At 44.9% G+C, this 22,312-nt stretch overlaps 1 protein-coding gene across 13 annotated transcripts in view; it reads left to right on the forward strand.

Moving 5' to 3' along the window:
• LOC112545341 (uncharacterized) overlaps positions 1 to 22,312 on the forward strand; it is a 292,857-nt gene that overhangs the window by 51,670 nt on the left and 218,875 nt on the right. For 10 of the 13 annotated variants that reach the window (XR_012903084.1, XR_012903083.1, XR_012903085.1 and 7 more), the window contains one exon: positions 6,351 to 6,517. The exons of the other annotated variants lie outside the window; for them this stretch is intronic. The gene's annotated coding sequence lies outside the window, so the exon portion shown is untranslated. The remainder of the gene's footprint in view (positions 1 to 6,350; positions 6,518 to 22,312) is intronic. 13 annotated transcript variants of the gene reach the window in all.

Here is a 22,312-nt window from a genome sequence, read left to right on the forward strand (position 1 = left end):
ACCCTCTTTCGAAAGGCCCCTTCTTCCTCATGAAACAAGGAATACAGGGGCTTCCGAAAGAGTGCACTTGCTCTTCCACAAAAAAAAGCGGAAGAGCAGACGTGTTCCCTGGATGTGGCGGAGTTTTTCCCGAATCCTCTCCCCCCCCCCCCCCCCCCCGCAGTCTAGCCATACCCAGAACAACTTTTCTGATTCTCATGAAGGCACGCTGGTTTAAATCTGGAGTTCCTCAGTTAAGGTCAGGAAAGTTTTCAGGATGTACACTGTAATATAGAGCAGAATCTGGCTGTGCAATTTCGAACTAGCGTAGAGTGTGAGTTATCTTGTGTGTCACTTCCAATTTACAACTGGTGTAACTGACTTAAATGCCAGTATAAGGAATTGGGCTCATAGAAGTTTTTCACTCTGATGTGCCTATGAGGTAATAGATTAGTGTTTTTCAAACTTTTTGAGACCAAGGAACACCAAATAATAATTCTTTTTAATTGGCAACACCAAGGATATTTTTTGTCAAGGAAAAAAAAAAAAAAGCAACCCCCAGGGAAAATTTGTTGAACCAAAATACCCATCAGACCTGGGGGTCGAAATACGCCACAGCCCCTCTCCCCTCCCCCAGAAAGACTACCCTAATAACAGTCTGAAAACGTAGACCACAAAAGGTAATAATAATAATAAACAAATGCTAAATAAAGTCATGTATCTGGCCAGGAGGGAAGGTGCAGGAAGGGACTTGGGGCAGGGTGTCAGAGCAAGCTGGGAATGTGGGGTCTTGGCAGGGGGAGGGGAGTGAGGGGGGTTTTGGTGGGAGGTCTGGGCATGAGGGGGGACGTTTACCGGGCTTGGCACCCTGCTGCAGCAGGGAATGCCTCCAGGGAGCATGCTCTTGTTCCTCCGGGGAGTGGGGGTGGAGAGTTCAGTCCCCTCCCCCACCCCCATGCAGCAGGGAACCCCGCGCAGCTGTAGCACCAGTCCAGGCTTCCCGCTGGCAGGACGGGGGTGGGGGGAAGGGGAAGAGTAGAAGCCCTGACCATCCTCACCAGATTAAACTCTGCCATTTCCCCAGTAGGCTGGGGCAGGAATCAGGGTAGACAGAGCAGCAGCGCATGGGGGGGCATCAGAGCCCAAGGGGGGGGCAATAGAGCCCAAGCGTGTCCCAGGTGGGAGGGGGCAACAGAGCTTGAGCTGGGTTCCCTACAGGTGTCATTTTTAAAATGCTGAGGTCCGAGAATGGCTCCGCAGCTTCGGTCACCCCTCCCTCTCTCAGCAGCAGCGGCTGCTGTAAAAGTGGCCCCCTGCATACCTGGAGGAGGAGGCTGCGCAGCACTGGACGCCCCTTGGGACAGGGGCCATCCTGCAGGCTGGGGGGGAGGGCGGGGGAGCCGCAGCGGGAGCTGTCTACGGGCTCTGCAGGGGGCAGAATTTTTCTGTTCTTTACACAGCATACCTCGGACTGCCTCATGGCACACTGGTGTGCCACAGAACATACTTTAAGAAACGCTGTAATAGATTTTCCAATTGCTACCTGACTTTACATTCTTTAAAAATCAAACACACAAATTATTCATTGAGAGACATTCCACTATAATTGTATAACTTATATCTTAGGAGGGGTGATAGGGAGATGAGAAGCAATGGGTTTGGGGTCAGTTATGAAATTTGCATCCAGAAGCTCTTTCAGTGTTAAAAAGTGCCCTTCTATTTTCCTAACAAAAGGTTTGTTATTACAGGAAAGCAATTTCAATACCAAGTATTGCTAATATCAGATTAGCTGTATATCCAGAAGAATTACTTATGAGAGCAGTTCTTGTGGCATAAGACTGAAAATGAAGCTGACTTGTTACTTTATTTAAACTTTATCTGAATTTCTGCTTTGTTACCCGGACATAAAACCCGGATAAAGGAGCAGCATATCAGGCCTTTATTTTGTAAAAACACAGCCTTATAGTGTGAATAAAGTCTTATGGGATATGTATCTGGTTTGTGAACCAAAGCAAAAGATCAGTTGTATCACATGGGATGAGAGAGAGTTTGCCTTTCCAAGTAGTCAAGTGACTCTTACAGTCGCAAATCAAGTGATATTAGAAGAGTGCATATCAAATATATTGTGGTTTTCTGGGAGCATCTATAGAAGCACTTCCTTGGGCGTTGAACCATATCTGTTAATTGACATTAGCTGATTTCAGGTTGCATAGTTTGGTGACAATGTTCTTGATATGCTGTTCAGTCCAAATGAAAATATGGAGGAAAAAAACCCATGCTGTTTGGAGCAGGAAAGTTACATGTAAATATGAGTTAATGCATAATGAACTTCATAGAATGTTGAGTAGGGGATACGTTCAAGGCTTTTTCGCCGCAAAGATCATCAGCACAATGTATTAGATATACACATTTTAGAAATCATACCAGTGTATTGTATTTAGTTTGAGTCTGATGAATTTATATGGAGGTTTGTTGAGCAAAGAATAGTCAGCCTCTTAACAGAAAGACTCCATCTTGCTATAGAGTGTCATTTAGAGGAATGACACTTAAATTGGGAAGTACAGTATGTAAGGGACCTGGTACTGGATAGGCAAATGCTTGCAGTAATTAGCCCTGATGGCTTACAATCATGAGACTTACAATCATGAAATTAATTAAATGTATGTTGAGTTTACATGAGGATTTGTCCATAAGGCTACAACTCTAGGATATTTTAGGGGTTTTATTTGGGGGGGGCGGGAGGGGAAGAGGTGGTTTTCAGAATTCATTAGCAATCAAAGTATGTATTTTCTCCTGTATGGAAACTTGTGTTGGTTTAGGTCTCCTTGAGATGCCTGTTAATTGCCCCAACTACCGAATAAAATCAAGTGATACTGGTTTAAGATTTAATAGTACAACTATGTTTATTTTAGGGATTATGCTCTTATCACCATATTGGCTAAGTGCAACAGTATGAATATCACAAGATGGCTTGCTCCTATAATTGAAGCAGATCCAGCTCCTCCTTGCCAGAAGAGATTCTCCTAGTTTAGTCAGTAGACTGGGACAGCAGCTAGAGCTATGAAGGATTAGGGATAATATGTGGAGGAGACCAGGTGAGAGAGTCTGTGTGAGATTTGCTGCCTGAGAATCAGGAGACTGGAGAAGGTATCTGGGAAAAGATCTCTTCAAGTCCTCCTCAGAAAGCAGAAGGAATTAACAGGAAGTGAGTGGGCAGGAATTACAGCGTCCCTGAGGTACAACCTAAAATGGAGGCTCTGCTGTGGCTCCTTCACTAGGGGGCAGTTTCTCATAATTCTTTGTTAGTGACAAGCAGGAAGTCCCTCCAGGTGCTTTTATAACTCATCACAACAATGTATGGATTGCAGGAATGCTCTCAGAGCCTCTCATGAATCTCACAGATAAAGGCACCAGCGAATTCCCCACATTTTCCCTGTGACTGGCACACCAGAACTGTACTGTCCTGCCCTGGTCATAAGCCTGATTTAAGTTTATTACCCAGACTGCCCTTCCTAATATGTAGAGAGGCCACATAGATACGTGCCTTTTAAATTGAGCTGAGATTTCCCAAACACTTCAACCAAAACACAGCATTTTAAGGAAAAGAAAACCATATATTAACTACTGTGACAAGGTCAGAGGCTTATAGAAGAGTGCTCAAAGGAAAGTATGTGAGCCTTAGATTAAGTAGGTCTCTGCTCCCTAGGTAAACTGGCAACGGCTGGCCTAGAACCAGCAGGAATTTTCCAGAAGCAGTTTGGACAATCAGGCCAGTTGGAATGCCTGGAGTTAATTAGGAGCCTTCCCGAGCAAGAGGAGTCAGGCTAATTAAACCACCTGGGGCCAATCAAGAACCAGTTAAGACCTGGTTTAAAAGGGTTCCTTTTGTGTTAGCTAGGTGGCATGTGTAAAGGAAGAAAGGGAGGAGCCGAAGTCCTGAGAATAGTTTGGGTGAGTGTTGGAAGCTGCAAAGACAGGCAGGCTACGGCTAGACTGGCATGATTTTCCGCAAATGCTTTTAACGGAAAAGTTTTTCCGTTAAAGGCATATGTGGAAAAGAGTGTCTGATTGGCATGGACGCTTTTGCGCAAAAGCCATTTTCGCCATCGGGGCTTTTTTGCGCAAAATGGTTCTCAGCTGTCTACACTGGCCCTCTTGCGCAAAAGGATTTGCGCAAGAGGGCTTTTTCCCCCAACGGGAGAGTCATTGTATTTGCAGAAGAACACTGACAATCTTACATTAGGTCGTCAGTGTTCTTGCACAATTCAAAGCGGTCAGTATAGACAGCTGGCAAGTTTTTCTGCAAAAGTGGCCGCTTTTGTGGAAAAACTTGCCAGTCTAGACGCAGCCGCAGAGAGTGTTTGGAGGATCAGGTACCAGAGGAAAGATACTGGGAGGGATCATTTGGGGAAATGGCCCAGGGAAGTAGTTGTCAGATGGGGAGTAGAACAAACTCCATCTTTTACCGCTGTCTTAGGGTTCCTGGAGTGGAACCCTGAGTAGTGGATGGGCCTGGGTTCCCCCCAACTCTCCCCACACCATTACAGAGTCTGTCCCTGGATAGGGAGACCAGGACTACAGAGGGGTTTCACCCTCATATTGTGGACAAGCCTGTGATCAGTATGGCTCAGTAGGCTGTGAACCTTGCCTCTAGTAAAAGGAATGAGGCCATGTGGTAGGACCCAGTGAACCTCTCAGGCTAAACACTATCCACCAGAAGCACAGGACCCCTGGGTACAATCATAGCTTTGCCATACTATAGAAAGATAGAGTTTAAATGATTATAAGCGGTAAGCACGAAAGGTCTGATATAGTTACCAAAGAAAATAAAAAGCACACAGGCTAAGTCTTAAGCCTTATTATACTAGGTAGCAGTTTCCCCAACCTATTGAATGTCTTGGAGGGGTTTCTGTGTTAATCGATAACTCAGCACCCTATTGAATGTAGAGTTCTTAATATACAGGCTTCCCCTTTTAAGTCTTTCAGTCTCTTCAGTAGACGTTATCATTCTCCCTGCTCCTAGCATTCTTGTTAATTCCAATGTAGGTGGGGGAAGAAAAAAGCCAAAACATGATTAAACTGTCCCTTATTTTATATTCTCAATCCACGTGCCTGGAAGACACTAGCCCATACATGTCCCGAGTTACATAGTTGATCAGTTCGCCATCGTGTGATGCTTGGACAATATTCTTACAGTATTGTAAATCCCTTGTTTACAACTTTCCTGCTCATTAATGGTTGTTTAACACTTTTATGGGCACAGATTACATCCTTTGTTGTCACTAACAATTTTAAAAGATATTTCAGTAACAGCTGTACAGTAAAATCTCATAACTTCGTACACATTGACAATACACATACTTTGTTAAACCCACGGGTTTCTTATATTTTATATGGTGTGCTTTTATGTACTATATCATAATTATATAACAGGGATGAATACGGAGGTTCCAGGGTGCTGTTTGAGGTACAGGATGCCACAGCAGGCTAGCCTGATGTTCAGAAGCCAAAGTCAGTGCTGGAAGGCTGACATGGATAAGGTTTAGGAAACCAGCAGAGGGGATATCTTGCTGACCTTCCTGAGACAGAAAGCTATGGTCAGAGAAGGTGGGAGAAAACAGAAGAATGAGAACTGGTGAGGTAGATGCCCGTTGGCTCTCATGGCTGGAGGACTGAAACTGGAGGTTCAGAGATGCCTGACAGTTGGACATGAGGTCAGGTGTGTTAAGAGATATTGGGGCTGGCTGTTGAATGAGTGTTAGGACTTGTTTTGTTATGGTTTATGTGACTTAGCTCTTATAACAAAGGAACCCCAGAGGCTGCATGTATACTTTGAAGTATCTTAACTCGAATTTTGGCACTGTCCACAATGTGGGAAGTTGAAGGGAGCACATGCTCTCTTCAACTTCCCTTACTCCTTGTAGAAGCAGTACTACCAGCATTGACGGGAGTACCTTATCAGTTCAAAATAGAGTGTCTTCACTAGACCTGCTAATTTGAACCCCAGAAGATCGATTATGGCAGCTTTGATCTTATCTTTAGTGTAGACATGGCCCTTGTGAAGATGGTTTGGACTATTTCTAGGACTCTGGCCATGGAACATTAGGTGTACTTGCTTTAGCTTTTCATTTCCAGCTACAGAAGGGGGCTCCTGTTGGGACCACCATTGACAAGGAGTTTTTAAAAAATCCATTGCAGTTATACTGAGAGAGTATTCTCAGAAAGGAAGCCTCTCAAGTGACCTAAGGGTGGTTAGATTTTGATTAGGCTACTCTTTCATTAAGTATCGTTCCATGTTTTCATAGCTGGGCTCTCTAAATTGAGATTACCTTATCTCTTTATCTCTGGCTCTCTTTTGTTTATTTCATCAGACTATTGTCCTATATGATGTCTTCGTGCTGTTGGTACATGGGTCTGAAGTGAATTCTGCACCAATGGCAGCATATTCTCCTCCCAGTGCCATTTATTTGATGAAAGTTCGTTGGTGAATTAAGGCGACTTGCACAGTTATTGTGGATACAAGAAACATGAGGCCAAGGTATTGTATACTATTTTGTATACCGTTAACAGGTACCGTATTTTCCGGCATATAAGACGACTTTTTATACTAAAAAACATCCCCCAAAAATCGAGGGTCGTCTTATACGCCGGGTATAAACATACTGTAGCTTCGGCTACATACAGAACGTCCCTGTGGTGATACTGTATGTACCGCGCTGAGCCAATCATGGCAAGCGGTGTCATCTATTAATGCATACAAAGCCTGCTTGAATTGGCTGAGTCAGAGAGGCGGGCTATTACAACCTTTGCCAATCCGAGCAGGCTTTATATGAACATGATGAGGATTTTGAAGGATTTTAAGTACCGGTAAGTCAAAACCATTTTAATTAAAATTATTTTAATCAAATCTGATGTTATTAAATGATGTTGCCTCGGAAGGGGGGGGTAGTCTTATACGGCGAGTATAGGCCAAAACCTAAGTTTTAACTGGAAAATTAGGGGGTTGTCTTATACGCCCAGTCGCCTTATACGCCGGAGAATACGGTACTGATACTATTTTTCAGCATCTTGTCCTTGTATATGAAGGTCTTGCCTGTTTTAGAGCATGCTGGAAATGTAAACTGTTCAGTGGTTTCTGGAGGAAGACCAGACTGGATGCTTTCATGTCCTGATGGGATGGAGGGAATGTCATAATCCTTGTCTCGGTGAGGTTGTGGTCAGATTTGAGAAGCAGAATATTTGTGGTGTCCCCAATATTCACTTTTAGGGTTTATATTGTGTTCAGCTTCTTGTCAGTTTACCTTTTGAGTCTGTTGATGTTGTGTGTTTAAAGAAAATAGCCAAAAACCCCAATGGCTTTCATGTTGGACAAGAGACTAGGTACTAGAGCACTTTGATTCTGTCTGGATGGAAGTGTAAAGTTGCTAAGAACCAGTAAGACTTAGTAATTCCAGAACTGTGCTATGCAAGAAATCAACTATTACTATAGCTAAACTGCAGCATCTCTGAGAATCTGTAGAGTCTCAGCTTCTCTTGTCTTTTTCCTTGCAAAGCAACATTAACAGTGTTTGTTTTTTGGGTAGAGCATCTTCTGCATGAAATATCAGAGGGGAACAGAACTGTGATCCCACTTTTTTTGTTCTTCATTTTGCTTTGTTTTGGGCTCTTGTCTTGGTGTATTAAGCAAACTTGGGGATGAAGGAGCTATCTAGGCTAGAATAGGGTTAGAGTTTTGACTATACAATCTACTGCCATGATTTCTTCTCCTACCTTCCTAGATTTTACCTCCAATATATTTTTGCTTAATCAAATTCTGTTGTTGTATTGAAACTGTGCAGCATGAATAACTACGAACATCAGACTGTTCAGGCAGGCTGATAAAAGAAATGTTGGTCTCGATTTTAAAAATGCCTAAGTGACTTTGCAACTCAAGACCCTAAGAAATTGAGTGAGAGTTGTGTTCCTAAATTACTTGGATACTTTTGAATATTCCAACCACTGATAACATGAAGATTATCACTTTAACTAAAATAGGGTAAAATCATTTTGGTGAAGTTGACATATTCATGTTTCTTTCTGCAAAACTTGTAAATATTTTTGAAATATTTTTTTGAAATAACGGGCTACTTGTTAAGCCACCAGGTAGCTATTTCAGGATACCTTTGGTACCCTGACTCTCTCTACAGGGAAGAAACTGTGAAACTTACAATACAGTGTTGCCAAATGCAGATAATAAACAGAACTGATTTATGTGAGAATACTTGTAGATTCAAGTGCTTTTTCTTTATAAGTAGAAAGGTGTCAGGATCAAGTCTTAAGAGTTTGCAGGATAAGGCCTTTAATTTGGAATGTGTCATATAACTTTATGCACTGTATGTAAAATACTTCTAATCAGCCAGCGTGGGGATGCACTGACACCTAATGTGGAGCACCCACAGGGACATCACTTGACGAAGAACTTCAATTTACTATCTGAAGTGACAGAGGTATAATTTCTGTTAAATGAAATTTGTGAAATTGAGAGTCAAATCTGGCTTTGGTACTTCTATTTATTTCAATGGGAATTTTCCCAATGAGCACAGGGCTGGATTTGGTTCAGAATGGGTAATTATATTTGTAATTATACTGTGTCTACATATCAGCTAAGTAAAATGTTCAGATATTTACTAGGGATGTGAAAGACTAACTGGTAGGGTCCAGACCAATTTAATGTTTAACTGGTTAAGCAATTACATGGGATGTTACATCCAATAGAGACAATTAGGTCATCTAAACCAGGCCTGCACAACATACGGCTTGAGGGCCGCATGCAGCCTGCAGGGGCTCACTCTGTGGCCCGTGCCAACTATTGGCGGCGCAGCCCCATCCAATCCACCGGCTGGGCAGAAGAGCGGAGCTCCACTGGGGAAGGGGAAGATGCAGCTCTGGCGCGAGGAGGTGGGACGCCAGCAGACACCAGGATAAAAAGGCTCCGGCAGGTAGAGGAAAGGGGAAGGCAGGTTGCAGTAGAGACAAATGCCAAGTGGAGACTCTTTTTTTTTTTTTTTTTTTTTTTTTTGGCTCAACAAAAATTTTTAGCCTGTGTGTCTGGAATTTTTTGGGAGAGCATCCCTACTTGTAGCCCGCAACTGTTTTCTTTGGAGAAATATGGCTCTCGCCGCTTTCCGAGTTGTGCAGGCTTGATCTAAACTGTTCTTCTGATATAACAGACCATTCTTCTGATATCGCAGACCTTAGTAGTTTGCTCTGGTGATTAATCATCCTTGTTGTTGTAAATATGTACCTAATTTTCTGATTTGAGTTTTTCTAGCCTCAGCTTTTTCAGCCTTTGGTTCTTATTATGCCTTTTCTTACTAGAAATGTCTATCATTGTAGGCCTGGTTTACAAGAAATTGCATAGCCAGCAGTAAAATGTATTTTGTCGTCTTGTATGGTTTGGTTCTCATAGAAGTGAACAGCATGCTTCCCCCATGAATTACACTTCTGTCACATCAGATAGTAAATCAAAGTTCTTCTTCAAGTGATGTCCCTCTGGGTGCTCCACATAGGTGTTGGTGCATCCCCACACTGGCTGATTGGAGAATTTTCTTAGCAGGATCCGGTCACACTGTGCATGCACAGTAGTCATCTTATGATGATGTTTGTATGTTCATTGTACGCGCAGTACGATTACCCCCCTCAGTTCCTTGTCTACCGTCCCTGGCAGCAGACAAAACCCTTAGTAGTCCAGCATTTCTTCTGCTGAAAGACAGATGTTCCATTTATATTACCCCCTTTTCCTCAGATTTCTTTATTTTTTTCATTTGTCATTTCATTTTTCTTTTGCTGGTATATGGATGGCTCCGGGGTTTTCTTCCCTGCCCTCCTCCCCTGCCTATCCTTCCTTGCTCTCCCCCTTCAAAAAAAGAAAAAAGAGAGAATAGAGAGAAGCGTGAGTAAGAAAGGCCCTTGAACTGTTGTTGCCACAATGCCTGGATCATCAGGATTTAAGAGGTGCGACACATGCAGAGAGGCCCTGCTGGTATCAGACCGCCATTTCTCCTGCATATGCTGTCTGGGCGAGCAACACGTTCTGGCCAAATGCTCCTGCTGTAGCAGCATGACAGGACAGACCCGACGAGAGAAAGCTTCGTCTGTAGTCTTTCCTTTTGGAGACGTCTCTCAAACCAGACATGGAAAAAGCTTCAAATGGAGCAAAGGGCACGAGGCTCAGCCTGATAAGACTTCTGGAAGGTGAGCCTCCTTCAGTTCTGACAAAACAAGCATGTCACTGACTAGATCTTTACCCTTGGTGCTTACCTCTTCCAGAGTTAGTACTGGTGATAAGCCCCCGATAACTCAGGCACTTCTTTGTTGTTCCAGTCTTTGTCACCGAAGAAGGCCCTATCAGAGCATACCCAAAAATCGTCTTCATTGGCGCTGAAGGCAATGGCACTGCATCACATGGCACATAGCACCAATAGCATCTACTTGCTCTCTAACACCAAAAACTGCCTGTGCAGATGTGTCCTCTCCTTTGGCACCACCGGTGGCTCCAACTCTCTCTTCAGCACCAGCGACTGACCTTCATCAGCACCAATCACTACAGGACTGGCAGCAAAATACTCGGCACTGAAGCGATCAGCTGCTCCGACACACTACATCTTTCCAGTGCACACCCATTCATAGCACCACAGATTTCCCTGCATAGCACCGACCATTCTCCTACTGGCATCAAACCACCCTCACCAAGATCTCCTGCTTCATGGCAGTGAAGGTGGAGCAGATGAGCAACACAGCTGTTTTTCTTCACAGCACTCCTCACCCACAAACCACAGACCTATATGGGATTGACCACCATTCAGAACTTCATACGAGCCACCACCTCACAATTGGTATCCTCACTAATGGCCATACCCTCTTACCCCATGCAATGGCCACCCTGGCAGATTTGGTCCCAATATAGCCACCATTGTACTGCCCCTGTCACCCCAGCCCAGTCAACACCTGCACCATCTCTGCCTCATACTGCATCAGAGGCACCAGATGATGGAGCCATGGAAGTAGAAGAGGTTGATACCGTTGAATCAAAGGACCAATCACCTCTCCATAACTCAGCTTCTTCTCTTGCTGAAGTGGTGATTCCGCAAACATCTACACCTACAGAAGACATCAAACAATTTCAAGACCTTTTTCTGAGGATGACCTCTGCTCAAGAAATCAATTTACAAGAGGTGCAAGAGAAACAATGTAAATTGCTAAAAAATTTACAACCCTCTGTTACAATGAAAATGGTCCTTCCAATGGATGAGGCTATTTTAGATCTGGCAGATACCATCTGGCAGACTCCTGCATCAGTGCCTCTGACAAACAAAAGGACTGACAGGAAATATTTTGTGTCTTTTCTTTCTCCCCTTCTTCCCCTAATTTGCTGGTGGTAGATAAGGTACACCATAGGGCCAAATTACTGCAGTTTTTTGAGGAGTATCCCTGGGAGTGCTCCATATTTAGGTGCATCAGCACCACTGCACCTCTGATCGGAGATTTGTGTCAGCAGTGCCTGTGGCTGGCTGCATCCATGGAGTGCCTTTGTGCGATCTGAAGAGGCTACTGCGCAGCTGACTGCCTCCTCAGTTCCTTCTCATACGCAGCCGGCTTTGGTCACAGCTCAGCAGTTGTCCTTTACCTTATCGACAAGTTATATAATTAGCCAATTTTTTAGATTATTACCTCAGAAATCCTTTTCTAGTTGTTGTTTGTTAAACTTTCTCTTAGACTTTAGCAATAGTTTAAAAAAATCCATTTTCCATAGATAAGTCCTACCATAGCTATTTTTTTTTAAAGACAAGCTGTTAAGCAGACATAGCAGCTCTGCACAAACTGGACTGGTGTCTGGGACATGCTTGGTTCGCCCGGCTTAAAAAAGTGTATGGGCTGCAGGCTGTCCATTTCAATCTCAGATGGAAATTAACATCTATACCTACAGAAGAGGACCCCCACAGACAGGGGCTACTGCCCAAGCAGCCTCTGCCCATGTCGAGCCTCAGCCTGCCACCGACAGAGGCTGCTTCACAGCGGCCTCCCCTACTTCCCCCTCCCCTGCTTCTAATAGAGGCAACGGGAGCGGAGGCAGGCAGTACTGTGGAGACGGTATGGGAGGAACCGGCTTTGAAGTCAGCTCCCCCCAGCACCAGTTATTTCCCCCTTCTTGCTGCCTCTCATATATACACTACTCGACTACCCATTAAGCTTTTGCTGATTGGGTAGTCAACAACTCCCTAACGTCCCTAGTTCAGGGCTTCCCATAGGACAGATTTACTTTTCTGGTATTCTGGAATTAGTGAATTTTATAGACCCCTTTAGGCTCTAGTGTGGGGAGGAAAAAAGGGGTTTAGTGTGTGGGACAGGGCTGCCAAAGTGTGGGATAGAGGTGGGGTTCAGGATCTGTGTGGGAGGTGGGGTGCAGAAGGGGGAGAGGTTGCATGTTCTAGTTCCCAGAAGAGGGAGAGGGAGCTCAGTCCTCTCGTCATGCAGCGGGGCTGCAGCACCAGGTCAGGCTTCCTGCTGGCAGGGTGTGGGGAGGTGTGAAGAAACTCTGACCTTCCCAGCCAGACCAGGCTCAGTGATACTTTGCCAGCAGGGTGGAGAGAGGCATGGGGAAGAGAGAGCGGCAGCGCACGGTGGGGGGCAGCAAGCCTGAGTGCACGGGGGGGGGGGCGGCAGTGAGCCCAAATGTGCCCTGAGGGAGGATGGCAGTGCCCCAGCTGAGTACCGTGTGGACCCCTGCTGGAGCGCAGGCAGCAGTTAAAAAAATGCTGAGATCCGGGAGTGGCTACTCGGCACCTCGGACCCAGCCATTCCTCCTCTTCCCGGCAGCAGTGAGCACTGTAACAAGCTGCCACCTGCACACGTGGAGGAGGAGGCTGTACAGCTGCACTGGAGGCCCCGTGGGACGGGCAGTCCTGCAGAGTAAGGAGGGGGATGCGCAATTGCACAGTGGTGGGGCAGCCGCAGTGGGTAGTGGAGCAGCCAGAGCCACATTCCATAAGAAGCCCGCTCCAGCCGGCAAAGCTCCAGAGGGAGCTGCCTACGTATTCTGTAGGGGGCAGGGGAGCACACTGCTGCAATGCTGAGCCATGCCAGGAGCAATGAACTTACAATTTCTTCTTCCTGCAAGTCTGAGTCCCCATCAATCGTGAAATGTACAATGGAGATTTCCGGGACATTTTACTACTTAATGAGGCACTGGGACAAAGTCCTAAAAATCAGGACCGTCCCGGAAAAATCACTGTGTATGGTCAGCATAGCCATTGGTTTTACTTTGCAGTGTAGTCATACCCTTTTAGCACAACTGATTCTGAACAATTTTTTTAAAGGAGAATGATTTTTTTGATGGAACTCAGGAAATGTGGGAAGGGAATGATTGGCTAGCATAACATATGAAAAGAAAGTCCTCACACTTTCCTAAACATACTAATGTGTCCGAGACCAACACCCAAAGAAATGAGTTTCAGAATTGTATCCGTTGTGCTCCACTGAGTCTTAGTCCAGGGTCCTAACAGTGGCAGTGCTGGCTGCCACGGTGTCAGTGGGGATCCTGGACTCAACATGCCAACCAGGCCATAGGGCCAGTGTGGATCCTGATTGCAACATGCTGCCCCGTTGACCTCTATGTCCTCAGCCAGCAAATGTTCAGCTATCCCTGGGTCACTTTCCAGTTCCCCCAGGGGGTCTACCTGGCTTAGACTCTGCTCCTTGGGATCTGCTGCGGTGCTGACAGTGTGTCCATGGGCTTCATGTCAGGGTCAAGCAGCAGTCCAGGTAACTCAGTCCAGTCTTCTGGGCTCGACAGTGGCCCTGGTAGTCCTGGCCAGTTTTCTGGGCCTGGCAATGGCCCTGGCAGCGGCCTTGATGGCCAAGCTTAGTCTTCTGGGCCCGGCAGCAGCCCTGGTGGTCCAGGCCAGTTCTCCCTTTGAGGGTGGCGCAGTTGAGCCATCCTCTTTGGGAGCTTGCTTGGGCAGAGTGTCTGGCTTACTTTGTGGGTGGAGCCAAACTGCTCTGAGGTGCTGCTTTTATACTTCTAGCCCCTCCTTTCTGCATCCTGTGGGTGGGACTGAGTTGATCTGGCGCTCCCCACCAGGGCATCTTAGGGAGTCCTTCCTCTTCCAGGTCACTAGAGCTAGAAACTTACTTTTTGAATTCTTCAATGAAAACCGTTTGAATTTTCATGTAATCAGATGCCTCCAGGAACTAGGACATGAAGAAGCTCCCCAAATCACAAGATTTGCAATAACTGTGAGAGTTTAGCATTTTTGTGTGCTCCCACTTACATTACAGTAGAGACAGCCTTCATGTAATTAGCTCATTAACATTTGTTACCTTAAATGTCTTAGTTGTAAGTCATAAAATTGTGATTTCCAATAGTACCTCAATTTTATGAATAGTAGTTTCATGAGGTAACCAGTCATATGAACTACTTTTCCAAACAGAAAGGAAGAAAAATCATGTGATGAAAGTAATGCTGGTGGAAAACAAGTTACTCTCTCTTCACATTTCAGTGCATTTGAAATAATTGCATTGCAGTGGCCTGAAGGCTGAAAAGAAAATGACGTAATGGACCACTACAATTTATACAACTTATGCAACTTTCCAGCTGTAATTTTGAGATGTTCAATTTAATGAATTAATCTTCAATAAGGTTGTAAAATAGAAATTCTAGTGTTATGCTACAAGGCTAAATCCTATGGGTCTTAATCTTATTGTTCTCTTGATATGGGATTGACAGTTTTTATGGATAGTGGTTGCAGTAACAATTATTTTTCTTTATCTTCTCAAACTTTAAATCTATAAAGTGAAATTAGAAAATAATGAAACAAGGTTTTGGAAAGTTTAAAGTTCAAAACTCTGATCAGTGATAGAAAGTATTTTGAAGAAATGTAATAGTTTAAAAACTCAAATGATCATTCTTTTTTGAAAAATCTTAAAAAACAACTAATAGCTCTTCTTCGAGTGATGTCCCCGTGGGCACTCCACTATAGGTGTCGGGTTGTCCTGGAGCGGCAGATTGGAGTTTTCTTTAGCAGTGATCTGCTGGACCGCACGTATGGCACGTGGTTTGTGCCGTTCATGCCCTTTTGAAGTCTCATGCGGTCTGGCTCCTTCTAGTTCCTTCTTTGCTGCCCTTGGTTGCAGACAGTGTGAACCTGCTCTCCTCAGGCAAACCCTGTCAGGAATAGAGTACATAGTTGTTAGAGTTTATAGTTAGTCGCAATTCTTATAGTTAATATAGTTCGTAAATTTTTTTTTTTTCATTTTCTTCAATTAGTTTTATAGTTAGCTATGTCGGGCTCCCCCAGTTTTAAGAAGTGCGCCATATGTCGTGATGCCATGCCTTCATCAGATGGTCATGCCAAGTGCGTCAAGTGCTTTGGCAAGGCTCGTGTGCCTCAAACATGTGTCCATTGTGTCAAACGGACTGTCAGGGTGCACAAGGACAGGGAGATGACACTAATAATGTTCCTGTTCAAAAAGGCATGTCAGCTGCCGGAACATTCTCCCATTGTTTCCACTCCACGGTCTCTGAGGGTGGAGAAAAGGAAAGCCACTTCCCCGCAGTTGGCTCCAGCCCGAAAAAGAGCTTTGCCAGCTCGCTCTTTACCGTCAGCACGTGTAAGTGTCGGTGATAAGTCCGGCACATCAGGCTTGGTGGCCCCCAAACATAAGTCGCTCTGAGGCAAAATTGTGACAAAAATCTACTACGGTGCCATCGACGGTCATAACAGTCGGTTGGTCGGCACCGCTGACAACAGTAGCACTTTCTGTGTTGGAACTGCACGTGCCAATGACATTGGCGTGGATGACATCAGCACCACCTACTCATGTGCCGGCGACCTAGGCACTGCACACCTCGGCACCAACCACTCATACGACGACCTTGACATAGCAGACTCAGCAGCCAGCGCTACTGCTATGTCAGTAGTTATGAGAAGAGCCTCCTGACTACAATCTGCGAGGGTCCCTCATGAGTTATAGTTGAAGTTTGAAGATCTTCCTTTTGACAAGCAAAAATTATTTCCTGAAAAGATAGACGATGTGCGTGCTACACCTTCAATATCCTCAGTATTGGCTTTGGATGGTCTATGCCATACTGGGGACCAGTAAATCCATTCATGAGCTTTTGGAGGACCGGTAACATTTATTTGCATATTCATTAAACAAATGATGAATATGCAAATAAATTGTTTCTGGTCCTCCTAAAGCCCCCAGTGCCAACCTAGCCCACAGAAAAGTCAGTTGGGGCCACACAAGTGAGAGACAAAACCACAACCCCTCCAAACCCCTCAAACCTCTGTAATGTGATTCCAACTGTGCTTGTGGGTGCTGGGACAGAGTTCTGGGGAAGGGTGCTAATGAGTGCTGGGGCAGGGGACAGGGTACTTGTGGGTGCTGGTGCAATGTACTTGTAGAGGTCTGAGTGGGGGGAGGGGACAGGGACCGATACCTGGGGATCCTGTAGCTGCCAAGGCCCAGAAAGTGTGCATGCTGCTCCCCCATCCCTCAGACAGTGGCGCAGTACCGGACACGCTGGTCCGTTGCATACCTAATGCCTTCCTGCACAGGGGGAGTGAAAGGGGAGTCCCGGACCGTGCCTGCCCCAACCGCTTGGGCAGCATGCACCTTGCTCCTCTGCTCCCCACGGCAGCATGCACCACCTGTGCAGCTGGAGCCGGCGCAGTCTCAGATCCCCACCCATTTGGCCGCGTGCAGGAAGGCAGCAGGGGAACGAAGTCCCCAGCTGGTGATGGACCAGCTTTTTAGGCACCGCACCGGCTGCTGGGGCAGTGGGGAGAGCAGCCCATGCACTTCCAGGACCTGGCGGGCAGCTGCAGAACTGCCCCTCAATCCTGCAGGAAGCCTGTGCTACCTCTGTTGACATTGGATTTCAGCACGGCATTCATCTTGGGGGTTGTGGGCTCTCTCAAAAATTTTTCTGAGGCCCAGTATTTTTTTTCCTAAGGACTGGTACTGGGCTGCAGACCACAGTTTGGGAAATGCTGGTCTATGCCGATAGCAAGAAGCAACTACACATGCTGGTCTCCCCTCCACCTTGCATTTTAGAATCTCTCACATGGTGGACCAGTCCCTGCAATCTACTAGCAGGTGTACCATTTCATCGAGAACAACCTTCTGTATGCATAACTACCAACACGCCCTCCTTGGAAGGGGTGCCCACATGAATGCTATGTCAATACAAGGACAGTGGACCACACAAAAGACTTCTTTACACATCAATTTATTAGAGCTCAGAGCTGTATTCAACATATGCAAGCATTTCGTAAAACACATTCAGGGAAAGATCATCAGAGTATTAAGCGACAATACGTCAATGGTATATTATATCAATATAATTATAATATAATATGGGATTATTGGGCCAGGGAGGTGCCTAATCCCATACTCTATGTACAGAAGTGGTCTGATTATGGAATTGATGCATACAAAACAACATCACCCTTGTAGCTTCATATCTACCAGGGGTAAACAATACAAGAACAGACACTCTCAGCAGACATTTTGCCCTAGTCCATGAATGGGAACTGCATCCTCGGGTCCTCCAATCTATCTTCTAATGGTGGGGTGTTCTGAAAATAGACCTCTTCACTTCCTACAAAAACAAGAAGTGTTGCCATTGCTGATCAAGAGCCGGTATTGGACCGGGGTCTCTAGGGGGACGCTTTTCTTCTCAGTTGGAAGGGCCCACTTTCATATGCATTCCTACCTATCCCTCTCATTCACAAGGTGCTCGAGAAGATCAGAGACAAAGCGACAGTTAATCTCATAGTACCATTTTGGATACATCAGATATGGTTCCCTTATTTCTATCTGATGTCTCCTCTGCCTCCTTATCACCTTTCGATTCAGCACAATCTCCTGACTTGGGGCAGAAGAACCTTACTTCATCCTCAGCCACAACTCCTGTGCCTCACAGCATGGTTCATTGCTGGCTCTACCAGGAGGAACAACAATGCTCTGATCAAGTGAAGGAAGTTCTTTTGCAAAGCAGAAAACAATCTATCCAGATCACCTATCTCCAGAAATGGCGTAGATTCCTCTTCTGGTGCACTAGCAAAAATCTAGATCCAGACACACTGCCAAACTTTGGACTACATATTGTCTCTCAAGAATGATGGTCTAGCTCTGTCTTCCGTAAAGGTACATCTCCCAGCCATCACTGCTTTTCACCAGTCTTCACCCATCCCATCATAAAGAGATTCATAAAAGGTCTTTCTAATCTATACCCGCCACGCAGGCCACCACCACCATTGTGGAATTTAGAAATGGTGCTAGACACTCTTACTCACCCACCGTTTGAACCTCTGGCTAGATGCCCACTGTTGATCATGGCACTAACGGTAGTTTTTCTATTGATGATTAATTCTGTCCTCCGAGTGAGCAAATTAGCAGCCTTGATGGCGACTCTACTTTATACCATTTTCAACAGAAAATGTAATACTGTGTCCCCACCCTTCATTCATTCCCAAGGTTTGTTTAGACTTCCACATGAAGAAGCCCACCATGCTCCCTTCGTTCTACCCTAAACCACATTCCACAGCAAAGAATGCAACATCTCACTTATTGGACATACAGAGAGCCCTTGGATTCTACATAGACAAAACTAGGTCTTTCTGCAAATCGGATCATTTGCTCATCTCTATAGCAGACCGCAATGAGGGATATCCGCTATCATCACAACACATTTTCAAGCATATAGTGTCATGCATCACACAATGTTGCCTTTTGAGAAATAAACCACTACCTCAAACACTTAGAGCACACTCCACAAGAGCGATGGCAACTTCTACGGCAGTGTTTCTTAAACTTTTTAAGACTGAGGAACACCAAACAATCATTTTTTTTAATGAGGAACACCCAGGATTTTTTTGTTGAGCAAAAAAAAAAAAAAAAAGTTGGGGGGGGGGGGGAAGGGTCAGGGGAAAGTTACTGGGGGAGGGAGGAGAAAAAGTCACCAGCCCTTTTAAGGGTGGCCATTTTGAATTCTGTTGTTCTCCGCAGCACATCTCCAACTGCCACGTGGCACACCGGTGTGCTACGGAACACAGTTTAAGAAACACTGTTCTAGGGCTTTCCTCCACCAGGTTTACCTTGGAGATATCTGAAGAGTGGCTATGTGGTCCACCAATGACACATTTATGAAGCATTATGCAATTTTTGCAGACTTAAATACATTACACTGTTGTGGCTTCTGCAGTTCTATCTACTGTTATAAAACCATAAATCCGAGGCCTCCCTCCACTTATACTGAGTACTGCTACACATTCACCTACAATGGCACACCCACGGGGATATCACTCGAAGAAGAGGAAGTTACTCACCTTGGTGCAGTAACAGCAGTTCTTCAAAATGTGTGTCCCCCTGGGTGCTCCAATAACCCGCCCCCCTCCGTGTCTCATATTTCCTTATATCTTCCAGTTTTTGGGGTGGACTCGAGAAACTGGTGGGAGCCGGACTGTGCAAGACATCAAAAGGGCACGAACGGTGCAAGCCGCACTGTGCATGCGCGGTCCGGCATATCACTGCTCAAGAAAACTCTGATCTGTGGCAACAGGGCGCCCTGACACCTATAGTGGAATACCTGCAGGGGGGGGGGGGGGACACATCTTGAAGACCCGTCATTACTGCACCAAGGTGAATAACTTCCTCTTCTGCAGCACTTTAGAGACTAAAAATATAGATGGTATCATTAGCTTTTGTGGGCACAACCCTCTTCTTCAGCTGAATGGAGTAAGGGGTCCAAGGTACAGTTAAATACCAGAGGAAGAGAGAGGATGGGGAAGGAAAAGAAAATAGGAACAAAAATACGTCAATTAAAGTGCTTGTGCTAAATGAGGCTAATAGAGTGGGCTATAAGTACCTGGCGCTTACAGTGGATTTTGCCCATGAACGCTTATACCAGCTACATTTTTTGTTAGTCTCTAATGTGCTGCAGAACTATTAGCTGTTTTTTTAAAAATTTTCTATTACAGACTAACATTAGACTTGATGACCTCCTGAGGTCTCATCCAGTCCTAGGAGTCTATGATTCTAACGCAGCTACCCCTCGAGTAATTCTTTTTTGCACTATCAAGATGTCGTACGCCAAGGGAGAGAAGGAAATGCAATACATCATTGGGTTATGCGCCTTGATATTCTAGAAGGCCTATTCATGCCTTGTTCTTCATTGAGATTAGGTTTTAGGCTTTTAATCACTTTCTGTTTTAAAAGGAGAATTTTCTTCTTCTTCTGAAATTTGTATCAGGCATAAAATAGTTTTGCTATCTGTGATAACAATATTATTTGGTACTTAGTGCACATAGTGATATTTGTCTTCAGAGTTCTTTCTAAACATTAATGATCTTGCCAATGCTGTTATTTAGGAGCTCAGTGTTCTCCATTTTACAGTTGGAAAAACCAACGCATAGCTTGCCTATTTCATACAGCAAATCCCTGCCAAAGCTTAAAAAAAATTTTACATTGCCTCACCCTGAAAGGGGCTCAACTCTTTCAACTCCTCTGAACATCAGACCTTTAATCCTGAAAGATGAAATTCACCTCTGTGTAGGAATAGAAATGTAGCCGTGTTAGTCTGGTGTAGCTGAAGCAAAATACAGGACTATGTAGCACTTTAAAGACTAACAAGATGGTTTATTAGATGACGAGCTTTCGTGGGCCAGACCCACTTCCTCAGATCAAATAGTGGAAGAAAATAGTCACAACCATATATACCAAAGGATACAATTAAAAAAAAATGAACACATATGAAAAGGACAAATCACATTTCAGAACAGGAGGGGAATGCGGGGGGGGGGGGGGGGGGGAAGGAAGGAAGGTAAGTGTCTGTGAATTAATTATATTAGCTTCCCCAATTATCACCTCTATCTTGGTAATGGGTAAGATAGTTTGAACCTTTGTTCATTCCTTCCCGGAGAGTGTCGAATTTTAACATGAATGACAGTTCAGAGGATTCCCTTTCAAGTGCAGATGTAAAAGGTCTTTGTAGCAGAATGCAGGTGGTTAAGTTATTAAGAGAGTGTCCTTTCTGGTTGAAATGGCAAGAAACTGTTTTTTCTTTGTGATCTTGTCTGATATTTGTTTTGTGGGCATTCATCCTTTGGCGAAGCATCTGAGATGTTTGTCCAATGTACATAGCAGACGGACACTTTCGGCACATGATAGCATAAATTATATTTCTGGATGCGCAGGAATATGTGTTCTTGATCTTATAACTCACTTGGTTAGGTCCAATAATGGTATCAGCAGAATGAATATGTGGACAAAGCTGGCAACGGGGTTTGTTGCAAGGGAAGGTACCAGGGTTGGTATTAGTGTGGTATGTCCTGTGGGTGTTGGTAAGAATCATCTTGAGGTTAGGTGGTTGTCTATAGGAGACTATGGGTCTGTCTCCCAGAGCCTCTTGGAGTATGGTATCCTGTTCCAGTATAGGCTGTAGTTTATTGATGATAATGTCTCTTCTCAAACCCTTCTCAACCAACACCCCCAGCTATCTCCGAGACACTACTGACTTCCTAAGGAAACTACAAAACATCGATAACCTCCCCAATAACACCATCCTTGCCACCATGGATGTAGCAGCTCTATATACCAACATCCCACATGAAGACGGATTACAAGCAATTAGAAACACTATCCCAGAGGACACCACTGCCAACCTGATAGCAGACCTATGTAACTTTGTTCTCACCCACAATTATTTCCAGTTTGAGAACAACTTCTACCTCCAGATCAGCGGCACAGCCATGGGTACACGCATGGCTCCACAGTATGCTAACATCTTTATGGCTGACCTAGAACAACGTTTCCTCAACTCCCGTCCCCTTTCACCCCTTCTCTACCTACGGTACATCGATGACATCTTTATGATCTGGACGCATGGCCAAGAAACACTGGAGATATTCCACAGAGATTTCAACAACCTACACCCCACCATCAACCTCAGCCTGGACCATTCTACACGAGAGATCCACTTCCTGGACACCACAGTACAAATCAACAATGGAAAATTAGACACCACTCTCTACAGAAAACCCACCGACTCATACAGTTACCTACATGCTTCCAGCTCCCATCCAGAACACACCATATGATCCATCGTCTATAGCCAAGCCCTTCGATACAACCGCATCTGCTCTAATCCCACTGACAGAGACCAGAAGCTTCAGGATCTCTACCAAGCATTTATAAACCTCAACTACCCACTCGGAGAAATAAAAAAGCAAATTGAAAGATCCAGACGAATACCTAGAAACCATCTACTTCAAGACAGACCCAAGAAAAC

This window comes from Pelodiscus sinensis, chromosome 1 (genome assembly GCF_049634645.1).
Source record: "Pelodiscus sinensis isolate JC-2024 chromosome 1, ASM4963464v1, whole genome shotgun sequence".
Classification (NCBI taxonomy): domain Eukaryota; kingdom Metazoa; phylum Chordata; order Testudines; family Trionychidae; genus Pelodiscus; species Pelodiscus sinensis.